The sequence below is a fragment of the Oryctolagus cuniculus genome, chromosome 15 (genome assembly GCF_964237555.1).
Source record: "Oryctolagus cuniculus chromosome 15, mOryCun1.1, whole genome shotgun sequence".
Lineage (NCBI taxonomy): Eukaryota > Metazoa > Chordata > Mammalia > Lagomorpha > Leporidae > Oryctolagus > Oryctolagus cuniculus.
This window is the reverse complement of record NC_091446.1, coordinates 7410180-7437005: the sequence shown is the minus strand read 5'-3', so window position 1 is coordinate 7437005 and position 26826 is coordinate 7410180. Positions and strand designations below refer to the sequence as shown.

Below are 26826 nucleotides of genomic sequence, written 5' to 3'. Positions count from 1 at the left end.
GATGGCTGCACCTGCAGCCGGATCCCTGTCACCACCACGTCCCACAGGGGCAGCCGCCCTGTGGAGACGCCACCTCAGAGGCTGGGCTGATGGGTTTGGCCAACGAAAGCAGCCTTCACACGGAAAATCCCTCCCCACACCGCCTCAGTTATTTATAACATAAATTATGAACAACATAGAAAAGTCTTCCTGCATAGCCCCTTTTTAGTTTTTAAGATGCTGGCTCTAGGCCCCAGCGTGCTAAGTCCTTCAGGAAATTCTGCCAAGCGAGGAATCTGGAGTCCGTTTCCTCCTGTGAGATCTGTCTGGTCCCGGGATCCAGACCCATCCCTGAAAGGTTCTGAGTTTCCATTCTGAGTCAAGATCATCGAGTAAAGTTTATTTAGAGAGAGCAGCTGCTTCTCTTCACTCGGGTTCATCCCACTGACTTGTCACAAAACTATTCTTAGGTGCTTTTACATATGCATGGAAGCCGACCCTCAGCTCACGCTTTCTCCTCTCTCTGTGTCTCCCAACCCCACCCCCACCCGCCCAGCGCTGGGTGCCCGCCGGAAGGCAGCATCAACCAAACACCACCTTCCCTTCTGAGCCTCACCACCGAGCCCACCGCACACCGAGCCACAGCAGCCTGCCTTTGGAGAAGTCTCTCAGCCGCGGCGCATGTCCTTTGCATTGGAAAATTATCCTCACCCAAGACAGCAACCTGCTCCCCACACCCGAATCCCTCCCGGCGACTGTAACCCAGCCCCCACTGCCGCCTGCTGTTCCGTGGATAATGGTGTTCTGGAGAGCTGACCGCAGCAGGGACGGAGCTGTCCCCACCCGGGGAGGAGGCTGTGCCCACCCGGGGAGAGCTCCAAGGTTGAGGAAGCCCCCCCATTGCCAGAGCATGCGAAAACAAGACGGGTGGAGACAAACGTGAAAATGAGCTCCTCAAAGAAAGGGAGACAAAGCGGGGAAAACCGGAAAAATGAAAGCCAAGCAACAATTCCTCAGCCTTGCCCACAAACAGCGCCCTGTCCGCGTGTGCCTGGCAGCGCCTGCTGGACCTGGCCTGGACCCCTGCTCTGGACCTCTGCCCCACCTACCTGCGCCGCCCCTAAAATCTCAGAGTCCGCTCCACTTAACCCACCCCAAACCAACAGCCTCGCTCCTGCCGTGTGTACCCCAACATGGCAGCCTCAGACACGGGGGACAGGGCGACCCCCAGAGTCTCCCTTGGCACCAAACCTGCCTTCCTCCCCTATGTGCTGCCCATCATCAAGTTCTGCCAGCTTTACCCCTACCGCTTTCTAGAAGGTCTCCAGTTCTAGCTCCATGACCGCGGAGCCAGCCCATCTTCTCCGTCCAGGACTCCTGTGGTCTCTGGCGAAGGTCGCCTGGCTCCCCGTCTCTCCTGTGACCAAGACCTACTTCTCGAATGAAATGCTGTCCTATCACCCTCCTCGGGCTATTAAGCATCTTAGATTGAGTGCACTCTTACCACAGGGTCTGTACCAAATCCTCATGGAGCTCCAGGAGGCCCTTGCTTGGCACTTGTTTTCTGTGTCCTTTCTTCCCCCCCGCCGCCCCGGACACTGACTGTCCCCTGCTGCCTCGGGGCCTCTCACACGCCATTCCTGCTGTCTGCACTCTGCCTCTGCCCTCCCCTAAATCCAAATCACGCAGCCTTTGTCAGAGCCCCATCGCCACCCTCCAGCGGAGCCAGTTCCTTTCCTGGGGGTTCCCTTCTTTGATAGCATAATTCATTTTGCAACTCTAACCCCCTCACTGGGACTACCCGAGAGTGTCTCGTCCCCCACTGGAGTAGACGCGTCTCGCAGACGGAGCAGGGATGGACCAGAGGACAGGAAGGAAGCTGACGCCCCGGGGAGACCAGGTGAGGGCCGCGGCGCAGGGCCCAGGGGTGGTGGCTGTGCCAGCCGTGTGCTGGGGGTGGCGCTTCCTCTGCAGGCCAGGAGCTTCTCCCAGGTCTCCCACTCAGGTGTAGGGGCCCAAGGACTTGGGCCATCCTCTACGGCTTTCCCAGGCCAGAGCAGAGAGCTGGATCAGAAGAGGACAAGCCAAGACTCAAACCGGCGACCATAGGGATGCCGGCACTTCAGGCTGAAGCTTTAAACAGCTGTGCCACTGTGCTGGCCCCGTGCTGTTTTCAATAAATGTTTGCCTGCTCCAAGATAATAAAGATATCTGCTTGTGTTCTCCAGAGAGCTTTATTGCTTCCCTCTTTGCACAGGTAGATCTGCAATCCGTCTGGAGTTGATAATTGATGGTGTGTGGTAGGGGTCGAGACACATAGCTCTCCGTGGAGGCTTCTAATGGAACCAGAACCATTTATATGCTTATTTTCTGGCTGCACCTCAGTGGCACGTTCGCTGTAAATCATGTGACTGTAGACGCGTACAGGTGTTTCTGGACAATCTAGCCTGCTCCTTCTCTACTTCCTATCCTATCCTATCCTATCCTATCCTATCCTATCCTATCCTATCTTGAACTCGCCTGGTCTACGTCTGCTCACACACGTTTCCCACTTTAAAGTTCCGTGACTACTCTCACTCCTTTGAATTCTCACATTCATCCTAGAATCCGCCTACATTTTCCTGAAAGAAAAACAGTCTTCTGTATTTTAACTGGAATGGCAACAAATATACAGATTGGTCTGGGGAACTGACATATTTACAATATTAAAACTCCTAAGCCATCAACATGGCGTATCCTGTGGCTTATTTAGGTCTACTTTTGTTGATCTTTTGCTATATATAATCCTAGATTGTTGACATTTTTTATGATTTTATATAAAATATCACTTTGATTTTTTTTATTTGTTGCTGGTAGGTAGATATGGAAATACGTGGTGTGTTGACTTAGTATCAGGCTGTCTATTAAAGAATTAGTTAATTAATTCTAATTAATTACATGATCTGAGACAATGACAGTTCTCTTTATTTCCAATCGCTACTTCTTCCGTTTCTTTTTCTCCTTCTGATTCTGGTCAGGATCTCCGGTTCAGTGCTGAATGGAAGGCACTAGCAGACATTCCCAACTCCTTCCTGCAGCTAAAGGAAAGATTTCTCAGGCCGGCGCAGTGGCGCAGTGGGTGAACACCCTGGCCCGAAGCGCTGGCATCCCATATGGGCGCCGGTTCTAGTCCCAGCAGCTCTTCTTCCCATCCAGCTCTCTGCTGTGGCCTGGGAAAGCAGCAGAAGATGGCCCAAGTCCTTGGGCCCCTGCACCCACATCAGAGACCCGGAAGAAGCTCCTGGCTCCTGGCTTCAGATCGGCGCAGCTCCGGCCAGTTGCAGCCAACTGGGGAGTGAACCAGCAGATGGAAGACCCCTCTCTCTGTCTCTCTCTCTGCAACTCTTTTTTTTTTTAAAGATTTATTTATTTATTTGAAAGTCAGAGTGACACAGAGAGAGAGGAGAGTCAGAGAGAGAGAGAGGGGTCTTCCACCCGATGGTTCACTCCCTAGATGGATGCAATGGCCGGAGCTGTGCCGATCTGAAGCCAGGAGCCAGGAGCTTCTTCCGGGTCTCCCACGGTGCAAGGGCCCAAGGACCTAGGCCACCTTTGACTGCTTTCCCAGGCCACAGCAGAGAGCTGGACAGGAAGCAGAGCAGCCGGGTCTCGAACCAGCGCCCATATAGGATGCTGGCGCTTCAGGCGAGGGCATTAACCCACTGTGCCACAGCGCCAGCCCCTCTCTGCAACTATTTCAAATAAATAAAATAAATCTTTAAAAAAATTTTTCTCACCACCAAGCAAGACAGTGCCTGCAGAATTTTTCTTTCTTGTTTTTCTTTTAATCAAGGATGAGTTCATTCCTTTTCACATGACAAGAGAGTCTGGATGCTTGTTGCTGCTGGCACTCACTCGGGCGGGCGCCTGTGCCAAAACTGACCTCAATCGATGTTCATTTTTCGCAGCTGTCACGTCGGAGCTCTAAGCCATGCCGCAGGAGAACTCGGTGCACATTCATTTTGCATATTTCTACCAAAGGTCCAGGAAGAACTTCATTTTTCACACTTGACTCAAAGTTCTAACAAAACATCAAGACACAGTCATTTTCGTGCTTCTTGTCCTTAGGTTGTAAGACAGCTGCTTCGGCTCCCTACCGCGGCCACATTCAGAACACCCTGAAGGAAGTCCTTCGGGTCCTATAAAATCGCTTCCTAAGAATGTGCACTGTCTGTTGTTTGGACTGCCTCAGTTCGCTTTTTCCCAACATAATAAAAACCTCCAGCTCTTGAAATGAGTCAGGGAGCACAGGTTCTGACGTCCCCGAAGGAGCCCCAGACAGATACTGCAGGATGTGTCCTGGCACACCTCCCCCAGCCCTGCATGAATGCAAGAGACCTACACCTCTGCTTCCTTTAGGAGCTGCTGGCCACACTCTACCCCAGGTGTTCTGTCAGTATCTGTCTTCGGATTAAAGACCTTCTTTAAACTGGGAGGAGAGAGATCCATCACCCACTGGTTCAACCCCAAATGCCTGCAACAGCCAAGGCCGGGCCAAGCTGAAGCCAGGAGCTTGGAACTTAATCCAGGGCTCCTACTTGGGTGGCAGGAACCCAGTACTGGAGCGAGCACTGGCCTCCCGTGATGTGCACTGGCAGGAAGCTGGAATCAGAAATGGAGTAGCTGGGACTCAAGCCAGGCACCCCACTCTGTGATGCTGGCAGCCCAAGCAGCAGCTTAACCACCGCGCCGAGTACCCGCATCCTGGATAACTCTGTTTAGGAAAGGATGAGATGATGTTGAAAATGAAGACCACACTGGCAGACCATCACATCAGTCTTCAAGGAAAAAATTAGTCCCACCCAGGCCTGGATCAAACAGAGTGGACAATAAACGGCAGGAACACAGCTGACACCATGGACATCTCGGTGGGTTCAGCTTGCACGGTTCTGATGTATTCGAGTGGAGCAAACTTTCTGCTCGGTGGCTGCCAAAACCGTTGCTCTCAGATCAGCTGCACACAAGAGCAGGGCTCTGGACGGAAATTCAACACGTGGGCCTGAGATGCCAACATGTTCCTTTGAGGAGCTGGATCAGCAGACAACACATGGCTTTGCAGTGTGATAAGCGCAATCGAGGCCTCCCAGAGGCGGAAGTAGACCATCCAGAGCGAAAGTGGACCAGTTGAGAGCCAAGGTCAAGTCAAAAGGTCAAGAGCAGAGGTCATGACAAGAGTGTCTGGGGTGCTCAAGGCATTTGGCTTGTTGACTTTCTGGAGAGCCAGAGAATGATAATATCTGCTTACTAGGAGAGTTTGGACAAAGTTAGCGCTCTCAGGAAAACACCTGGGAAAGACCAGAGAGTTCTCACCATGACCGTGCTCAGCTCACTCCTCTCACAGACGAGGGAATCTGCGCGAGAGTTCCAACAGGGGCCAGCCGGCATTGCGGCATCACCCGGGTGGCCGCAGCAGCCTGATCTGGCTCCTTTCGGCTTCTTGTTTCTGATCTCAAGAAAACCTTTCAAGGACAGCCATCTTAATTCCATCAAATTCCCAGGACCTGCAGCTCTGCAGAGGAACTCAGTGACATCATAGCCTACAAAAGAGTTCTGGACTTGATAGAGATTATGCTGAGAAACAAACTTTTATTTCTTACTTTTACCTTTTAATTTCATTTTCTGCAAACTTTTTCAAGTCCCTTGTATATTTAAAGGATTAACAGAAAATATTTGTCAACCTGTATTTCAAGGATGAGTGTGACGGCCGGCGCTGTGGCGCACTGGGTTCAGCTGTCACTTGTGACACCAGCGTCACAGCCTGGAGTTCAGGTCCTGTTCAGCTAACGTCCCTGGGGAAGCAGCAGCCGAAGGCCGGAGTGCCTGGAACCTGCCACCCATGCACAAGACCAGGATGGAGCTCCTGGCTCCTGGCTTTGGCCTGGCCCAGATCTGGCTATTCTATTTCTGTCTCTCTCTCTCTCTCTCTCTCTCTCTCTCTCTCTAATAAACAAATATTTTTTTTAAAGAATGTGAAATAAAGGTACTCTTATAAAATAAAAAGGAGGAGCTTCTTATCATCATGGCTTTCCTGCGACCTTCAGAAAGACTTTGCACCAAAGAACCAAAAGTGACTCAGAAGGGGGTCAGTGTTCTGAGTTCATTACATAGGGTTATTCACCATTCAAGAGCAAATAGTGGGTAAAGAAACTGATTTTTAGGCAAACTTGAACAGATATTCTGTGGATTGGAAGTATATGGAAGAGGACGTCAAAGCACTTGTGGAAAATGGAATTAAAAGATAAGTTTATATTGTGCAAAACACATTTGCAGTCTATGCATAGTATTTTCATAACACACATTTACACATTTTCATGAACTTTCTGAAGATTCCTTCATGTGAAAGGAGGGATTTAAAGGTTAAAAGACTAAACTACAATATCGGATAATAATAGCATGTAAGTGTGGGAGTAATATAGTAACATTAATTAATTACCTACTGGTAGAAGTGTAGTGAATGGCCTGCCCCATGGCTCACTAGGCTAATCCTCCACCTGCCGTGCCGGCACCCCGGGTTCTAGGCCCGATTGGGGCGCCGGATTCTGTCCCGGTTGCCCCTCTTCCAGGCCAGCTCTCTGCTGTGGCCCAGGAGGGCAGTGGAGGATGGCCCAAGTGCTTGGGCCCTGCACCCGCATGGGAGACCAGGAGGAAGCGCCTGGCTCCTGGCTTCTGATCAGCGCAGCGTGCCCGCCATAGCGGCCATTTGGGGGGTGAACCAATGGAAGGAAGACCTTTCTCTCTGTCTCTCTCTCTCTCACTGTCTAACTCTGCCTGTCAAAAAAAAAAAAAAAAGGAAATGTAGTGAACCCCACTACTGATATAGTGTTGCAATGTCCTAGGCCTATTCTAAGACAGATGGATACAGATATCTATTCGCGTATGAGATATGCACTGTTACAGATACAACCCTAGCCATCCATAACATACAGATGCAGAGACATATAGACCTTACACTTATCTAGTTATCCTGTTAATACTATGAAGTATCATTTTCTTCCTTTCACAGATGAAGCTGAGGCACCCGGGAACTCTTACTGACCAGAAAGTGTTAACATATTAAGATACTAACTTTTCAATTTGCTAAGTATGCCTGGTAAAGTTTCAAGATCAAAACTGACACAACACAGTGTGTTACTTTTTTAAAAAAAAAAGATTGATTGATTGATTTGAAAGTCAGAGTTATAGAGAGGGAGAGGCAGAGAGAGAGAGACACAGAGAGAGAGAGATTGAGAAGGAGGTCTCCCATCCATTGGTTCACTCCCCAGATGGCTTCAACGGCCAGGGTTGGGCCAGGCTGAATCCAGCAGCTTCACCTGGGTCTCCCACATGGGTCGAAGGGCCCAAAGTCTTAGACCATCTTCTGCTGCTTTCCCAGGTGCACTGGCAGGGAGTTGGATCGGAAGTGGAGCAGCCAGGACTTCAGCAGGGGCCCATATGGGATGCTGGTGCCGCAGGCCGTGGCTTTATCGGCTGTGCCACAACGCCAGTCCCAACACAGTGTGTTACTTAAAACCAGTGTGATGAAAACACTGGGAGCATGGGGGTGGGGATGGGGGGATAAAAAGCTACATAACACAATAAAAGAACAAACCGCAGAAATATTCGTAAGTCGACTCATAAAAAGCTATGATGATCAATGTAAATAAGTCAGTTAAAAGACTGGCATCAGCAGGTTGGATTAAAAGTTCCAAGTATTTATTCCAAGCTATTTATAGGAGGACAGAGCAATCCTGATATAAGGAGGCTGAGAGGCGAGGAGAAGCGGCCCACGTGAGGCCAACGCCGAGTGAGGACTGGAGGAGCTGCGGTGGCCGCAGACGAGGTGTGCACCGAGCTGCAGGCTCCTCGGGGCAGAGACAGGCGCCCAGCCACGGGACAGCCCCTTCTCAGGACCAGGCATTTTCCATGTACACCTAACACAGGGGCCCAGGAAGCGTAAGCACAATACAAAACAGAACAGAATTCAAACCGGCAAATCCATCATCACAGACCTCTCTCAGCTACTGACAAAAGAAAGCAACACAGACACACAGGACTTCAGTCACACAATAACCCTAACGGAACAAACACAGGGCGAACTCAGAGCGCAGAACAGCAAAACTGGAGAGGACTCGATTCTGAAGCGCATGCAGACCGCTTGCCAAAGAGACCTTGTGCCGAGCTGCCGGGCGGAAAATGCGCCCAGGAATCGGCACGATCCGGGTCACGGGCTCAGAACACGGCCCCGTTAAGTTAGAAATCCTCGTGACAGATGCCTTTTAAGTGCTTAGAATCTGAAGATACACCATTTCTAAATAACTCCAAGGTCAGGGAAATACTGATGAAGTATTAGAAATATTTAGAATCGAACTAACACAACAATAAAAGGAAGTGCAGCAGTTAAGGACTGAAAAGGAATACTGACCTTATTTCAGAAGATTTAATTGCCTAAGAAGAAAAATGCAAGACAGACATGCGGCACAGCCTAGAGAAGCCCTTGCTCGGGATGCCCGCACCCCAGATCCGAGAGCCTGGGGTCTGCTCTCTCCTCTGCTTCGGATCCAGCTCCCTGCCCACGTGCACCCTAGGAGGCAGCAGACGATGGCTCAAGCACCAGGACCTGGATGGAATGTCCGTCTCCTGTAGGCATCTGGGGAGTGAACCAGCTGGTGGGAGCTATTTCTCACTCTCTGTCACTCTCCTTTCAGAGAGATAATAATAAATGAAGTTTACAAGAACAAAGAAAAGGGAGCCGGCATTGCGATGCTGTGAGTTCAGCTGCTGCCTGCGATGCCACCATCTCAAATGAGCACTGCTTCCAGTCCTGGCTGCCTCACTTCCTACCCGGCTCCTTGCTCACGAGCCTAGGAAAGCAGCGGAAGACATTCCGAGTGCTTTGGCCCCCACACCGGTGTACGAGACCTGCGTGGAGTTCTGGGCTCTTGGTTTTGGTCTGGCCCAGCCCTGGACATCACAGCCATTTGGGGAGTGAAATAGCAGATGGAAGATTAATCTCTCTCTCTGTCTCTGCAATTCTGCCTTTCAAATAAATAAATAAATATTAAAAAGATAAAATCCCGGGCCAGAGCTGTGGTGCAGCAGGTTAAGCCGCTGTCTGCAGCACTGGTCTCCCACATGGGTGATGATGAATCCTGGCTGCTCCACTTGGATCCAGCTTCCTGCTAACGTGCCTGGGAAAGTACCAGAAGATGGCCCACATGTTTGGGCCCCTGCACCCACGTAGAAGACCTGGAAGAAGCTCGTGGCCCAGCCCTGGCCATTGAGGCCATTTGAGAAGTGAACCAGCTGATGGAAGATCTCTCTTTCTCTCTCTCCCTGTAATTCTGAGCTTCAAATAAGTAAATAAATGTCTTTAAAAAAACAGTTAAAAAAAGACTAGAAAATTTGTCAGAATGGATCAGAGCTCAACAAAATGACTGGAGATAAAAGTCAACATATACACATGCAGTTCTGACCCCGCAGCCCGTGCCTGGTCCGCCTGCCGTCCCCATCTGCAATCTGGGGTGTGAGTTGCCTTAAGAAACTCTTCCACGGAGCTGTCATCTTGCTTTTCCGTCTCCGGATTCCTGCTAAGCTCAGGGAGCAAGACCCCTCCGCCCCGCCCACACTCAGGCCGGTCAAGATACCAAGGCTTACCTTAGTAATCAAGGCACTGGTGCCGGTGCAAACAAACTGATACGGGGAACAGAACTGGGAGCCCAGAAACAGCGCCAGGCCAGGCATACAGAGACGCGAGAGGGTGCCTCGTGTATCAGTGAGAACAACGAGCTATCAAGTGACCCCGAGCCACCTGGGCATCAGCACAGACAAAACGGGAAACTGGAGCACAGGCCTCGCACGTTCGCAAAGACCATTTCTGAGTAGCGTAGCTGTTTAAACCTGAGAAGTCAAACTTTTAAGGGAATTGAAGAGCACTTAGGAGAGTAACTCCAAAACCGTGACAAAGGGATTTTGTAGGTAAGACACAACCAGCCTAACCGTGCCAGGCGAATCAACTGACGTAGGACATCACGATTTAAAACTTCTGCTTTTCCCAAAGGTGCCATAAAGAAAGCAGTAAGAGCAGCGCTTAGCGGGCAGAGAGCGTTTTCAAAAGGATTATGTGTTTATATGACAAAGGACTAGTGTTAAGCATATCCTTTTAAAACTCTGTAATTTAACAATAAGAAAAATGTACAATATAAAACTTGAGAAATATGGCAAATGTTTCACAGCAAAGGTAACATAAACACCAGGAAACACGGAGAAAGGGGTGCAACCCCCCATTGGCTAAGGAGATGCAAACTTCCCAAAGGACTCCAGCGAAAGACACTGCCCCACCCCTTCGCCCTGAAAACCGAGAACAGCAATGACCAGTGTCAGACGTGCAGCGGCGGGAAGCCCCAGCAGCACTGCAGACACAAGACGCGGGGCCACCGCTCTGCGAGGCCACTGCCATCAGCCCGGTCAGTTCACCACTCGCATTCCCTCCCACCCAGCCGGTCCGCGTCTGTGGCTGGGTCCCGGGGCCTCCCGTGAACTCAGGATCCGGGAGACACGCGAACGCTAAGACAGCATTATTCTTAAGAGCAGATAACAATGGAGAAGGGAACAGTTAAAGCCCCATCAACAAAGAAAGTAAACAATGGGATACTCACAAGGTTAAGCACCAGTTCACACAGGTGAGCTACGACTACAGGCAGCAGCACACATGATCCTTTGGGGCAGAGCCGAGTGGACAAAGGCAGACTTCAAAAGCTGCGTGAGCTGGCATCAGCCCAGCGGTTACAACGCTCACAACCCACACTGGGCGCCTGGCTCCTGACTGCGCTTCCGCCGCTGCAGACCCAGGCAGGCAGTGGTAACGGGTGGAGTAGTCCCGCTGCCATCATGGAAGACTGGATTGTACCCCGGTGCCTGGCTTTGGCCCGGCCCTGCCCCTGCCCCTGTCACTGTGGGTATTTGGGGGTTGAACCAGCAGATGAGAGCTCACTCTCTTGCTTTCTCTCTCCCTCCCTCCCTCTCTCTCCCCAAATAACTAAACACAAAATTTTAAAACAATATACAGTACAAAATCATTATGTAATGCCCCGCATAAGAGAGTAGTTTGCATGCATGACACATGTTTGACAAGACTATTTTTGAAAGGCAAAGGGATAACAAATCCCCAACAACGCGAACGGCTCCATCCTGGGGGAGGAAGCAGAAGCAGAGCAGAAGCAGAGAGTGCCTGAGCTCATCCGAGGCGTGGCGTGGCGTGGTCACGAGCGCCTGCGTGCCCGCGTCCCTGCTACATCCATTCCTTCCCATGCGCCGGCTGGTACATCGTGAGAACCATCAACTCTGTGTGATGTTGCACCACAGGCTTTCGCAGGGGAAAATGCACATGAAATGAATGTAGGTGAGGATACCACGTTCATCTCTGCACGACGTATTTGAAGAAGAAAAAGTGCACTTCTGCTGCCTTCCATACACTTCTGCTCTCTCCTTAAAGGGCAACCGTCACCCCCTGATCTCCAGCAGGGACTCCAATGAGACTTCAGTGGACAGCACGCTTCCCCTGCACCTGAGCAGGGCAGGCCAAGTTCATCACGCGGGCCGTGGTTGCTACTGGGGTCTGGAGGAGAAACGGCTCCCCTGCTGCTGGCCTCCTCCTCCTCCTCTTCCCCCTAGGCTCTCGGTACAGGATGTTGGTGTCCCCCAGACAGTCACCAACCTACGGGGTAGCGAGGCAGGTTCTCTGCAGCTGTGCATAATCAGTGCTGGCTGTTCCCACTCAGAAATGCTCACCCCTGAAACTCCCAGCCAGCCCCTGGCAAGCTCCAGCTAACGGGGTTGGGGAACTTCCGGTCCGTGGGCCGTTCAAGGCCTGCGAAATCGCCAAGGCAACCTCAGGTCAGGCTTGAAGCTCAATAAATCCAGAACAGACTAATTTTCAAGTGGATAATTCTGTAGGGTCCATGAATGGTTTATAAATATCCAAATGGCTCTTGGGGGGAAAATGTTCCCCCTCCCCCCTGCAACACAGGGCTGCTGCCTCATCACTACAACAGCTATCAGAACTTAAGGAACGGACACGGGAAGCATCAACGATGCATAAAATCTAGACCTCAATGAACGTTTCTCGTGACTGTTACGTAACGTCAGTTATCTTCCATAAAAAGAGGTGGAATCATAAATAATTGAAGATGAGCCAGAAAAGGTTTTGTGTCTCAGCAGACGATCTGCTTTTACGACATCCTCACGGAAACGCGGGTCAGTGGCTCGGCCCTGTGGCCTTCGAGGGTCCCCTCGCCACTCCCACCCTTCCACGTGGTCCCTTTGGAGCAGGTGCTTCACGCAGCACCACCCTGCACCTTGGCCCCGGAGGAACAGCCTGCAGGTTGGGTGCCCCATGAAGCCAATCATGATGCCTTGATGACGTGACCAGCTGACAGGCTTACCCCGAACCTCTGACCTGTGCTGAGCTGACACATCCTTCCCTGGGGCTTGGGATTGGAGAGCAGGAGGTAGCTGCAGCCCTAAGTGCGACCTTGGTGAGGACACAGTTGCATTCGCCATCATGGCACTGGAGATGCAGAGAGAGGATGAGATACAGGAGGATGAGACAGAAGCTTGGGGAAGAGATTCCCAACATGTCGGACCCCAAATTCTGGTGGGGGGAGCCTGACCCCCACCTCCCCTCCCCTGGGGCACCTGGCACACCCAGCGGAATTCCAGACTTGGCACTTCCAGTCCAGGAAGCCCGGCTGGAAATCTTTCACTGGAGGCCCAGGGACCCTCAAACATGGACCTTGCTCCGTGTGAGTGAGGCAGAGTAGGAACCACCCTGGGAAGCTGGGAACGGCGGCTGTGTGAGAGCAGAGCAGCGTAACCTCAGTAGCTGTGTTTCCTGCCTCAGGCCATTGTTCCGAAGAGGCCAGAACGGCGACGCAAAGGGCAGGATGCTGGGGTGGGTTGGCTACATCTCGTGGCTTTGCTAGCATATTTATCACAAGGGGAGACAATTTCCTGTCCACGCAGATGCACTTGGAAACAGATGAGGAATAGCAGGGAGAGGGCAGGGTGCTGCGAGGAAGCCCTGCTGGCCCCAAGCAATGAGTCACCGGAGACGCAGGAGGTCCAGTGCAGCCGAGGTCCCCGCTGCGGTCAGAGGGAAGCTTGGGACTTAGGGGGGCAGAGACGATTGCCACTGTGATGGGACTATGAGAAGAGCCAAAGAATCAGGAACCCTGCTCCTCAAATCTCTCCCAACACCATACACCAGGCTCTCCGGCAGAACTGGGTGCGATCAGCACAGCTCAGCACCCGCACTCCACTGCGGCTCCCGACATTTGTGACCGTTAAGTGGGGTCCCAGACACACGCGTCGACCCTGGTGTCCAGGGCAACAGTGGCTGCACCACAAACACGATCCCATCCTCTGTCAAGCTTCTTAAGAAAAGTCATGGACCAGACGAGGAATCGGAACGTCGGGAACTGGAACAGGCGGTGTGCATTGTAAGCAACGGGGTACCAGGCCTGCCAGGTAACCTAGGACCTAGCCTTCTGCTCACAGCAGTCACGTCTCCCGCCTGCCAGCCTCTGCATTTCATATCACACACACGGGCACACACGCACGCACACACACGCACACACGCATGCACACACATACACACACATGCACACGTGCATACACACGCATGCACACACATGCACACACGCACGCACACACGTACACACACATGCACACGTGCCCAGTAGGCACAGGGTTAGTGTGTGAACCGAAGCATCTACTCACAGCGCCCCCACTTCGGGTTTTATGCCTGCTGGATTCTGGCTTTGACCTCTGAAGACTCAGAGTTGGATGAGTCTCCTGTGCCTGCTATGACAAACCTCCACACTGTGGCCTAAATCAACACAAATGTATTATTTCACGGCTCCATAGCACACGGTGTAACGTGGCTGTCCTCGGACCGAAGCCAGCGTGTCAGCAGGGCTGGTTTCCTTCCGCAGCCCTTGCCTTCCCCGGTTTCTGGAGACCACCCACCTGCCTTGGCTGGTGCCACCCTTCTCCAGTGCAGCCCCACCTCGCTCAGACACCACAGAAGCCACATTTCTTCACCCATGACCAAATGCTTGTCAGTACCAGGAAGCAAGAATGTGCCAAGAACTGGGGCACAGCAGCTCTCAAAGCAAACTCAGCCCGGGAGCTCACGGCCCAGTGAGGAGAGCAGAGGTTGCGTAGTTAACTATGCAAAGGTACTTGTGGAGGGGCAGGCATTTGGCCCAGCAGTCACGATGCCCGTGTCCCCTGTCAGACTACCCGGCTTTGATACCTGGCTTCTGACTCCAGCTTCCTGCTGATGCAGACCCCAGGAGGCAGTGGCGATGGCTCAGAGATCTGGTCTCTTCCACACATGTGGGAGACCTGGGTGAGTTTCCAGCTCCCAGCCTGGGCTCCCCTCTGGCCAAGGCGGGAATCCGGGGAGCGAGCCGGCAGGTGGGAGCTTGCTATCTGTCCCTCTCTCTCTCTCTTTCTCTCAAATAAAAAAAAAGTTAACAAAAAGTAGAATTAAAGATAAACTTATTTTGGTGCAAAATCTTCGAAATCCGTGCATACAACAGGTCTTCAAACAGTTCCTGGGAAATCCAGGCACAGGACAGGTCTTCAAAAGTCCACAGTTTCATGAAAAGAAAAAACTAGGCAGGGATTTCAGAGTAAGTATTGAATCAAGCATTCAATTACGTGTTGAACTGCAAACAAGAAAAGAATATGCGGCCGGCGCCGTGGCGCAGTAGGTTAATCCTCCGCCAGTGGCACCAGCATCCCATATGGGCGCCAGTTCGAGCTGCTCCACTTCCGATCCAGCTCCCTGCTGTGGCCTGGGAAAGCAGCTGAAGATGCCCAAGTGCTTGGCCCTCTGCACCCACGTGGGAGACCTGGCGGAAGCTCCTGGCTCCTGGCTTGGGATGGGCCCAGCTCCAGCCGTTGCAGCCATTTGAGGAGTGAACCAGTGGATGGAAGACCCCCCTCTCTGTCTCTCCCTCTCTCTGTCTGTAACTCTGCCTCTCAAATAAATAAATCTAAAAAAGGAAGTACCGAGTGCCTATAAGGGAAGGGTGGGGCTGGCTTAGCTCAGTGTTGTTGAGAACGCATTTCTGGAGAAGGTGGTGAGTGAAGAAGAACAGGAAGTAACTCAAGCCAGAAAGAAAAAAAAAATATAAGAGATTCAATATGCAAATAATAATTCCAAAAAAGAAGTAAGCAGGAGGAAACGGAGCTGAGATTTAAAGTAATAATAGAATTCCCAGCACTGACAAATGCAAGTTTCCATATTTCAAGGTCGTGTCACACGCGAGCTACGATAAGGCACAGCCCCGTCCAGCTCCTAGCAAAGGGAATCAGAAACAACCGTAAGGCTGCGTTGAGGAGGACCAGCTCCAGCGCTTGGCGGCGCAGCCACTCTCAGACCGCCACCTCGTGACACTGCCGGTGGAGGCAACGCTTAAACACCTCGAACTCCTCAAGATGTTGAGGGAGAGCAGGTGCGGCAATCTCTCTGGAATAATGAGAACGTTCCAAAACTGGCTGCAGTGAGACTGCACGACCTGGCGCTAAAAGCACTGATCGGTTTGCCCCAAGTGGGTGGACTGCGCAGCGTGGGGATTCCATCCCAGGAAAGCTGCGAAAAATTCTTAAGGAAAAGTATTTCCGAGCTGCAAATCCAGAGGGCGGCTGCTGAAGATGCATCTCCAGGCATCCACGGAATCCAAAGTGTTACCTTCCAAGATCCACGACCAGAAGTGCTGTGCACCACAGTGAACGGGCAAACCCACGACCAGAAGTGCCGTGCGCCACAGTGAACGGGCAAACCCACGACCAGAAGTGCCGTGCGCCACAGTGAACGGGAAAACCCACGACCAGAAGTGCTGTGCGCCACAGTGAACGGGCAAACCCACGACCAGAAGTGCTGTGCACCACAGTGAACGGGCAAACCCACGACCAGAAGTGCTGTGCGCCACAGTGAACAGGAAAACAGACACAGGGGCTAAGAAAAGGTCACAGCTCGGGGAGGGGGAGGAGGGCTGGAAGGGGAGGGGTGAAGGGCAAGAGCTACACAGTCAGCCTGCGACCAAGAGCTCAGGCCAGACGCTCTCACGAAAAAAACGGAAGGGCGAGTGGCTGGTGTGTGCGCTGAGCCACTGTGTGCACACCCAGACCCCTGCTCTGCAGTGAGCACTGTGCACACCCACACCCCTCCCTGCACTGGGCACTGTGCACACACCCACACCCCTCCCCTGCACTGGGCACTGTGCACACACCCAGACTCCTCCCCCGTACAGGGTACTGTGCGCACACCCAGACCCCTGCCCTGCACTGGGCACTGTGCACACACCCACACCCCTCCCTGCACTGGGCACTGTGCACACACCCACACCCCTCCCCTGCACTGGGCCACTGTGCACACACCCAGACTCCTCCCCTGTACTGGGTACTGTGCGCACACCCAGACCCCTTCCCTGCACTGGGCACTATGCACACACCCAGACCCCTTCCCTGCACTGGACACTGTGCACACACCCAGACCCCTGCCCTGCACTGGGCCACTGTGCACACACCCAGACCCCTCCCCTGGACTGGGCCACTGTGCATACACCCACACCCTGCCCTGCACTGGGCACTGTGCACACTCACACCCCTCCCCTGCACTGGGCACTGTGCACACACCCACACCCCTGCCTACATTGGGTCACTGTGCACAGACCCACACCCCTGCCCTGCACTGGGCACTGTGCACACACCCACACCCCTCCCCTGCACTGGGCACTGTGCACACACCCACACACCCCCCTGCACTGGGCACTGTGCACACACCCACACCCCTGCCTACATTGGGTCACTGTGCACAGACCCACACCCCTGCCCTGCACTGGGCACTGTGCACACACCCACACCCCTCCCCTGCACTGGGCACTGTGCACACACCCACACCCCTCCCTGCACTGGGCACTGTGCACACACCCACACCCTGCCCTGCACTGGGCACTGTGCGCACACCCAGACCCCTCCCGTGTCATTCAGGGGGAGTTTCTCGCCTATGGGGCTGTGGGGGAAGGCAGGGGGAGAGGTCCATAGGAAGGCGCTGAGGAGGGGAGCTCATCACCCCAGGAAAAGCACTCGGCGCCCAGGCGAGGAAGCGCGATGGCGGTGCATCGGTGATGCAGCCGTGAGGACCATGCAACCCTGAGTGCCGATGTAAGGGAAGCCCTTAACCCAACCCTTGAGGAGGAGGAGGGAGGAGAGAGCGAATGATGGAGAGGGCGAGGGAGCGAGGCAAGGGACGGGAACGTGTGCAGGAGGCAGGTGAGTGAGAAGTCCCGGTTCCCGCCTGTCTTAGCAAACATGGGGCGGTAACAGCGGATTTAAAAGAACCGAAAGCAGTGAACTCATTGTATGCAGAGGCAAAGAGTTTAGGAAAAACGGTACAGAGCAAACAGCAGAAGGGCTGAGACAGGCGCTCCTACTGTTAATCCTAGGCACTGCTATAGGGCTTTCCAAACCAGCAAAGAATTGAGTAATTACGTCACAGACACACGTCTCTCGTCTCTGCCCCCCACTTCCCCCGCAGGGCTCTGGGGCCTTGTCAGTGTTTCTGCTCACTGCAGGGTCCTTTCTCCCAGTGCGCGCGAGAATCCAGGCCGATTTCCGTCACCAGAGCAGGACTGAGGGCAGAATTCCTCCTTCCTCTTCCTCTGTGGAGAGGGAAGAGCCCCACCAGGGCCCTGGAGGCACCAGGGGACTGCATGGCAACAGCTGGGGAGCCTCCGGCCGGCTGCCCTGCCGGCGCTCTGAACCGGCTGCCAACTGGCTACTCTGTGGCTGCCCTCGCGTTATTTTTCAGACAGACTTGAAAGACAAACTGGAGATGAAAAGAATATTTAAAAAGAAAAGAAATTAGCAACTTCTGTGATGCTTGGCAAAGATTTTTCATTTTCAACAACGTGTGGAAAACTCATGGGCTCGCCCCTTCCTTCAACCGGGATTGAAGCTATTATGGGACCGCAACTCTCCCCCGGGAGACAGAGATCTTGATAGAAAATGGGGAGCTTCCTACCAGGCACCCAGGGAGCCAAACGCACCCGGGGAGAGCGGTCGAGGGGCCTGCGCAGAGCAGCCAGCCACGGCAGCATTGTGCAGGCAGAACGCGGCTCAGAGACCCCCCAGGAGCAGCGCCGCCTCTGGGGGCAGCGGTTCTCGGTGACGGGGGGGGGGGGGGGTGCGCTAAGCCCTAACTGCCCGGGGTGACGCGGCACCGCAGCATCTGCATAGTGGTCCTTCACAGCGACACTGCCATCTTCCCGTCTGAGTGACACGCGGCAGCAGGCGCTCAGGAATCCAACTGTCCTTTCGCCAGTACCAGGGAAAGAGGCAGGCCGAGCCTGCGCTTCGGGGAACTGTGTTTTTCCTACTCGAGTTTCTTCCTCCCAAATCAGAATGTCCAGATGTGGTTTGGAAATTTCCACTCATGTGGCTGGACACTGACCAGGACCTAGGATCTACTGGACCTAATTCTGCCTGCAGCATCATTCAGAACTGACCACGTAACGTGCAGAATACACTCGCTACGTACCACGTGGGCTTCTCACACCGCGTGCCCCACCCACGTACACAGGGGGCGTGTGTGTGCTCACTGGAGGGGGGGAGGCAGGCCGGGAAGGAGAGCAATAGTGCCAGCATAAGGCCAAAGGCATCCTGGCTCCTGCTGGAGGCTTGCCTGGCTTGATGGTGTTTGCGCCACCGAGTGCCGGCAGCCAGAGGGAGAATGTTGCCTCAGCTGAATGCAGAGGCCACGGGAGAAGACAGCGCGGTGCACAGTGCCTGTTGTCCCCCTCCTCCCTCTCCGCTTCTTCTCCCCCTCTCTTCCCTCTCCACTCACCTGAGCCACGTGCTCAGCCTCGGAAGTGCTGACTGCCCAGCTGTGTACCATCTTTGTGCAAAAGAACAACTAGAGCAGCCCAGCAAGCCGTCCTGTGTGGCATCCCGTTTCCCCAAGGCTGGCAGGTGCTCACGCTGCCCCGCCTTCAGGCGACGGGGTCCATCTACCCCGGTATCCCCAAGCACGACACAGCAGCCACACCCTTCCAAGCCCCTGCACCTGTGGCACAAAGCAGGGTGCTCTGGGTTCCTGAACTCAGGACGGGCCCGTGCTGAGCTCTGCACACGCCTTGATGAGCGTTATTGTCAGTTTCAGGGGTGTACTGGCCCAGAGGCTTGGGTTTTGTGAAGCCTGCTTGAACCAGCTTCCTCACCTCCAGTGCGCAACTCTGCAGGACCGGAGGGCGTCAGACTGCAGAAGCGGCCCTGCTGGGGGACAGGGCTCGGCAGCATCCCGTGGGAGCAGCGACCTGGTGACCACATTCCCTGCACAGCTGGGTATCAGGGCCATCGGAGTGCGACTGTGGCCGGCGGCGAGGGGCCGACGCCTGCACACACAGCTCCCACTACCGCACTGGCTTCATCCCACCCAATCAGCGTGAAGGGATAAGCACGGGATTGTTCCCATTGCACAGATGAGGACATCGGAGCACACGAACGCAAATCGCGTACTCTGGGTCACACAGAGCGTGCAAAGTTCTTTTATTTTTTTTCTAAGCATGCTCCTCCCTTTTTCTTTAAGGTTTATTGATTTTTAATGGATTTTTTTTATTATTTGACAGGTAGAGTTTACAGACAGTGAGAGAGAGAGATAGAGAGCAAGGTCTTCCCTCCGTTGGTTCACTCCCCAAATGGCCACAACAGCTGGAGCTTTAAAAAAGGGAAAAAAAAAATGCTCAACACCACCAACTATTAAAGAAATGCAAATTAAGACTGTGGTGAGCCATCCCTGCACACCTATCAGAACAGTTAGAATAAAAACCAGTGACAGAACCGAAGGCTGGTGAGGACGCACAGTAACTGGGCTGCTACGAGAGGCACAGCCACTCGGGGACACATCTGGCAATCTCTTACAAAACTAAACATGCAGCTAACACAGAAATGCATGAGATCCACATGGGAAAAAATCAGTTTTTGGAAACTCAAAACAACGTGAAGGAGAAGTTGAACAAAGGAAAACAAACGCCAACCCCATGTCCTCACAGAGCAGGACTCTCCGATCTCCGGGATCTCCGGGATGCCCTTTCTGCCCCTTCCCCAAGTTAATCCGGTTTCCTAACACAGCAACAGAAGCTCTTCCCAGGATAATCTGGACCTCACAGGAGAGTTCATACACAAAACTTACAGCAAGAATAGCCCGAGGGGCGAGTTTTGGTGCTGCTGCTAAGACCCCCACATCTCATACCAGAGTGCCTGGGTGCCAGTCACCACTGTGCTTCTGATCCAGCCTCTTGCTAGTGCGCGTCCTGGGAGACAACAGGGTGCGTAGGTCCCTGCCACCCTCCAGGAAGACCTGGATTGAGTTCCACGCTCCTGGCTTTGGCCTGACTCAGCATTTGGGGAGTGAACCAGTGATGGAAGATCTTGATCTCGACCTCCCTCTCTCCTTTCTCTCCTGCCTTTCAAATCAATCACTCAATCAATCAATAAAACTTCTTTAAAAAAACAAAGCCAGGGAACTAAGAAGGAAGAACCAAGTTTACAAGATAATGAACACGTTCTCATTATAATAATTACAGCAGGCATGATACTGGCACATAAAGACAGAGCAACGGAACAGAATAAAAAAATCCAGATGTAAACACCACAGTGTCCAGGAGTTCGGGGTATCACGGAGGCAGCACTTTGGCTGGAGAAAATCAGATGATAATAAATAGTTCTGAGACATCCTGATGCCCAGTTGAGAAAAAAAAAGTTGATCTATTACTTACACTCCATACCCGAATACATTCCAGATGGCTAAAACACCTCAGTGCTGAAACGGGAATCATGAAAGTGCTAGAAGAAAGAAAGGGATATTATTCGTACGTTTAGGAGGAGTGAGGCCTTCATAAGTAGGACATAAACCTTAAGACTGATGATGCCAATTGTGTGGACTTTCAAAGCTTTTGCACAGGCAAAGCGACCCTAAGCAAAGCGCTGAGAAAGCGGACAACTGGGGGAAATCTGAGGATCTCCAGGCCCAGAGAACTAACTGGACAGACACAGGTGCCACCGTCTGTTCCCACGGGGGTGTCGGGGTCATGAACAGACTGACGTGTGGGTCCTGGCGCTCTTGGGACTGGACTGCTTACAAAGCAAGGCCACCCCTCATGTGCCACCTCTTCCCAGGAGCCACCGTTCTTCCACTTTGGGCCAAGAGTTGAAGCAGAACGAGGCCCTGGCCAGACGCACCTGCCTCCTCTTCGACTCCCCAGCCTCAAGGACAGTGAGCCTGAGTGAACCTCTTTCCCACTGCGAGCATTTTGTTATAGCAACAGAAAGCCGACCGAGCCCCAGGCAAGACGTGGGCACCGTGGGGCACCGTGGGGCACCGTGGGGCACCGAGGGGCACTGTGCTCCGAGCTTCACAGCACCTGGCCTCGCTGGCTGAGTCCGCACAGCAGAATCTCCCCAGATTCCCACAAGCAACCGCCGTGGGCTCCAACAAACACCACGAGAGGTGGGAGACGAGCAAAGCCCAGCACATACACACTGAGCAGGGAAAATTCAAAATCAAAAATGCTCCAGACCCTGCATCTTTGAATGTCAGCGTGACAGCACAGGTGGAGAATCCCACACTTGCCCCGTGGGATGGGTCACAGTCAGACGCAGGTGCACTGGAAACACTGCGTGAAATCCCCCGCAGGCTCCTGCAGAAACCTCCATGAGTCACAGTCATGTTTAGACCTGGGTCCATCTCCAGCATGGCTCGGTTTGCTCTCGTAAGTGCAAATCTTCTCCAAAAAATAAACAACCTGGAACTCTTCTGGCCCCAAGCACCTGGGATGTGGGTTCTCCAGCCTGTGAAAGAGCCGCCGATCACTCCCACCCCCCACTCGTGAGCACCACGAGGGGCTGCCCTCGCCCACCCCCACGAGGGGAAGCCAGCATATCTCTTTGCAATTAGAGACGGAAGAGCCCAAGACATCTTCCTCCTCCTGAGGCCAGTTCTCCGTGGGAGCGGTGAGGAGGCTGGCAGCTTCCCCTGCCCGTCCGTCACCACCTGACAGGGCTGCCATCCAAGAACCTGGCAGGCTCAAAGCTTGCCTGGGGCTGAGCTCTGACTTGAGACAGGACTGCTGATCCCAAGAGGTCTAGACTTGCTGTGAGCGGCTTCAGGAAACAACGTGTGGAGAGCAAAGTGATTTTATCTCTTGTCTACAGCAAGCACAGGCACACACCACACTCAAGAACACGAGTGAGTTTCGTCCTCACTCTCCCTCTCTCGCTGGCCCCCTGCTCCCTGCTGGGACTGTCACCACACAGCCAAGTGCTGGGCGCTGTGTGAAACATCAGCCCATCGATTTATCGGATTTTTGCACTTTGAACCAGTTACCATGGCTTTCCCAGAGCGCAGGCCCTAGGAGGGAAAGTCATAAACTCAGAAATATTGTCTATTTTCCGCTACCTCCAGCAGAAACATCCACCAGGGAAAGAGGGGGCGGAAATGCCACTTCGGGAGCCAAGTGGCGATAAAGCTGGTGCGGGGCAAAGCAGCTCCCAGCCAAGAGCTCCCAGCAAGAGGAAGCATTGAGAGCCTGCAGATCTGCAGCAGCCACTCGAGGGACGGAGGACAGAAGCACCAAGAGGGAAAAGCCTCTAAACTCTGAGAGAATGGAGTGGAGAGCTGGCCCCGCTCCCGTTCCAGGCCTGGCAGACGCTGCCTACGGCTGGAGGCGCCAACGTGGCTGACCACGCGGCACATGGGGCTGGCCTGGGGCCGGGCTGACCAGGCCACGTCAGGGCTTTCGTGGGTCCTGGACACTGTGCACTTGCGAGCACAGTTGGTTTTCCATGGCTGCTGCAAACTGGCTGATTTAAAACCACTGTATTGCCGGCGCCACGGCTCACTAGGCTAATCCTCCTCCTTGCGGCTCCGGCACACCGGGTTCTAGTCCTGGTCGGGGCTCCTGATTCTGTCCCGGTTGCTCCTCTTCCAAGCTAGCTATCTGCTGTGGCCAGGGAGTGCAGTGGAGGATGGCCCAAGCGCTTGGGCCCTGCACCCCAAGGGAGACCAGGATAAGTACCTGGCTCCCGCCATCGGATCAGCGCGGTGCGCCGGCTGCAGTGCGCCGGCCGCGGCGGCCATTGGAGGGTGAACCAACGGCAAAGGAAGACCTTTGTCTCTGTCTCTCTCTCTCTCAATGTCCACTGTCAAAAAATAAAAAAAAAAAAATAAAACAAAAAATAAAACCACTGTATCGTCCCCAGCTCTGGAGGTCAGAAGGCCTAAAATCAAGGCATCGGCCAGGCTGGGTCCCTCTGACGGCCCCAGAGCAGGATCCATTCCCTGACCTCTTCCGGCTTCCAGAGGTCACCCTGGGTGGCGCTCATGGCCCTTCCTCCAGGTCAGCCACAGCGCAGTCTTCCTCAAGGAGCCATCTGCTTGGTGGCCAACGCCTCTGCCGCCCTCTCCATCCCTTGGGCTGACACCAGGCACACACAGAGCCCCCCCGGGAGGACGGTGCATTGCAAGGCCCAGGTGGCAACCTCCGGTCTTCCACAGCCTTCACTCTGTCCACAAGGGGACCGGGCGTCTTCACAGAGAAGGTGCCGGGAACAGGAGGCTGGTGCTTCCTACCGAGAACAGCTCTGAGCGTTTTCCACATTAGCCACGTTAACAGTCAGAGGTCTCCATACTTACTCATAGGCCCCAGAAACACAAGGGCGAGCCTGACAGCCCTTTGCGAGATGCTGTTTAATTCCAAAACGCCACCCCCGTGAGCTCGAAAATTAACATCAAAGAAGCGGCTCCATGCCCGGCCTTAGACTTGAACTTGGAGACCTCCTCACTGAAACCCTCCTATCGCCTGACACCAGGAAACCACCAGGAACTGGCATAATTCAAAGCGGTTAGGAACTGTCTCTCCCGCCCCTGCAGGTGTCAAGCATTGCTCTGCACCTCTGAGCGGGGAGACAGCGGGACACATTCTGGAAACACACCGCCCTCTCTCGCCGGGGACGGAGAGGCCATGGGGCGCCTGCAGGCCTCCCTCTCTGCCCTGCTCCAGGGGACCCGGGCACCCTCCCGCACTCCTGGCACAGCCCCGTGCCCCTGCCCTTCCCATCTTGGCAACAGGCACAGTGCCAGGGAGGCCGTGGGCGTGGAAGAGGCCAGGATGGGTCCTCAGGGAGCAGAAAGCCAGACCTGGCTGGAATCCTTCCTGCTGTGGAGAAAGACCCTGGGTGAAGGAGGGCGGTGGGCGGTCGCAGTCGGTCCCTGGGCCTGGACCAGCCTCAGTCTCAGCCTCATCTCCGTTTTCCTTCTGCCGCAGACCCTGCCATCTCTCCAGCTGCCTCCTCAGCCCAGGCCCGCCTAGGAATCCAAGGGTGTTGGAGCCACAGATCAGCAAAGGACCTGATGCAGGGCACCTGCTCCTCCCTGACCTGTGGCCTCTTGCACCCGGATCCCACTGTCACCACCCCTGGAACCGCTTGTGCTGTTCCTCTGTCCTCCATGGCCAGGCCTCCCCCAGGGGCTCCCAAACTGCCCTCTGCAATTCGCACCCACCAGCCCCAGACCCCAGCCCTGCAACCCTCGGCTCCTAACGCAATCCGTGTTTCACAGCACCCCCAGCGGCCTGGTCCCTCGATGCCCTCCAGCCGCAACCCCACCTACTCCCCGCTCTCCAGTGGACACACTGCCTGGGCGCTCAATGGGACACCGCGCCCAGCTCCTACCGTCCTGTGCAACTGGACGGAGACCCTCCTGTGCTTTCCATCAACACGATCTCACGTCCTCTAACTTCCCAAGCCCCAAGCCCACCACACTCTGCTCAGAACCTCCCCTCCCAGACCAAGATCATGCACCCGGGGGGAGGCTCCAAACCCACCCAGCACCTGCCCACCTGCACCACTGCAGGGAGCGGGGGGGCCTCCACTGGTGTCACCCTGCACCCTCAGCCAGCCCCTCTCCCTGGATCCTCCCCTCCCGGCTCTGAGCAGCATGGAAAAGATGGACCTCATTGTCCTGCCTCCGGGACCTCACCTGCTCCGTTGCTTCCCGGCCAGATGCTCAGAGGAGGAGCCACACTGTGAGACTCCACCCACACTGCGAGACCCCACCCACACTGCGAGACCCCACCCACACTGGGAGACCCCACCCACACTGCGAGACTCCACCCACACAGGGCTTCTGGGTGCTCAGCTGAGTGCCCCACCCTGTGAGTGGGGCACCAGGCCCAGCTGTGGCAGGAGCGCTCCCTCCCCCCTTGCTTAGCCCGACTCCTTTCCCAAGGTCAGCCCACGGGCAGCCTTCACCTGCCGAACCCACCGCTCCAGCTGCCGCCGCACACGCAGGACCAATCTGCAGGGCCTCCAGGAGAGCTGCGCCGTCTCTGACAGCCAGAATACGGACGCCGGCCACTTGACGGCGCCTGTATCTCTGCCAGGCCATCACCTCAAGCACAATAATTAACTTTTCAATCATCACACGGTGGTACTTGTAACGCTCGTATCTAATATACTCTGTCACTAGGGAAATTAAAGATTGGTTTTTACTGGGATGCTAACTTGCCACTAAACTGCAGTGGCGTGAGCGAGGTAACTTATATTGGTGGAAAATATACATGAGTCAATGTTGTAAAAACAATTGTATTTTATTATTTTCAAGTAGTGTGAATTCTCTGAAGAACTGTTAAGCCTGGAATTGTGGATTTAGCATCAACTTGGCTAGGAAACTCTGAGAGGCCAGGGACCCCTTTCCTCCCCACTTCTGAAACATCACTAATGGGGCCAGCACTGTGGCACAGCAGGTTAAAGCTGTGGCCTGCAGTGCCGGTAAACCATTTGGCAACAGTTCGAGACCCAGCTGCTCCACTTCCAATCCAGCCCCCTGCTAATGCACCTAAGGAAGCAGCAGAGGGCGGCCCAAGTCCTTGGGGCCCTGCACCGTGTGGGAGACCTGGAAGAAGCTTCTAGTGCCTGGTTTCCGCCTGGCCCAGCCCTGGCTGTTGTGGCCATTTGGGAAGTGAACCAGCATATGGAAGATTTCTCCTTCTCTCTCTCTGTCTCTCTCTGTGTGTGACTCTGCCTCTCAAATAAGTAAATAAATCTTTAAAAAAAAATCACTAACAACAGGCAACACTCTCTGAGATTAGGACCCTTTTGCACACCTAACAGGAAAAAGCAAATCCTAATTTTCCACCTCTGCCGTTGCTTGTGTTGAATTCCGCACCGGCTCGTGGCCCTGCAGGACGTGGGAAGCAGTGATTGGCTTTCAGGGGAGTCGGGGGTGGGGGGTAGCTGCCCGGTCCACTTCTGCCCACCCACACTTCCCTGGACTTGTTGTCGGGGGCGGTCCTGTGAGAGGGAGGTGGGGCCGGGCAGGCCACGCCCCTCCTACCCCCAGATTTGCACAGAGCAGCCTCACCTGTCCGTGTTGTCTCAATGTTTCCAAGAGATACTGTGTCCAAGAGACGGATCTGTAGCTAAAATAAAGCTGACTAGACACACCCAAGGAGGGTGGAGGGGAGGGACCCCCATCTCCTGAGCACTAATTACCACCTGCTTGTGACGTCCAGACTGATGACAGAATCTCAGCCAAGCCCCGCTACACCATTCTGTGACATGGAACTGTTACTCCATTTTAGGGAATGGAAAACCAAGGTTCAGAGGAGGGAGGCCTCATAACCTGCAAGAGCCAAGAGCCCTGTCATGACTCCAAAGCCTGTTCTGCTAGCGCCCTTCTCTGACGTCTCCATGAGCCCCCCT

The 26826-nt window shown here is 54.1% G+C and overlaps 1 protein-coding gene across 1 annotated transcript in view; it reads right to left on the bottom strand.

The window, feature by feature from the left end:
• The window catches only part of CPXM2 (carboxypeptidase X, M14 family member 2), a 115024-nt gene that overhangs the window by 48138 nt on the left and 40060 nt on the right, over positions 1–26826 (bottom strand). The gene's annotated exons all lie outside the window — the stretch shown is intronic.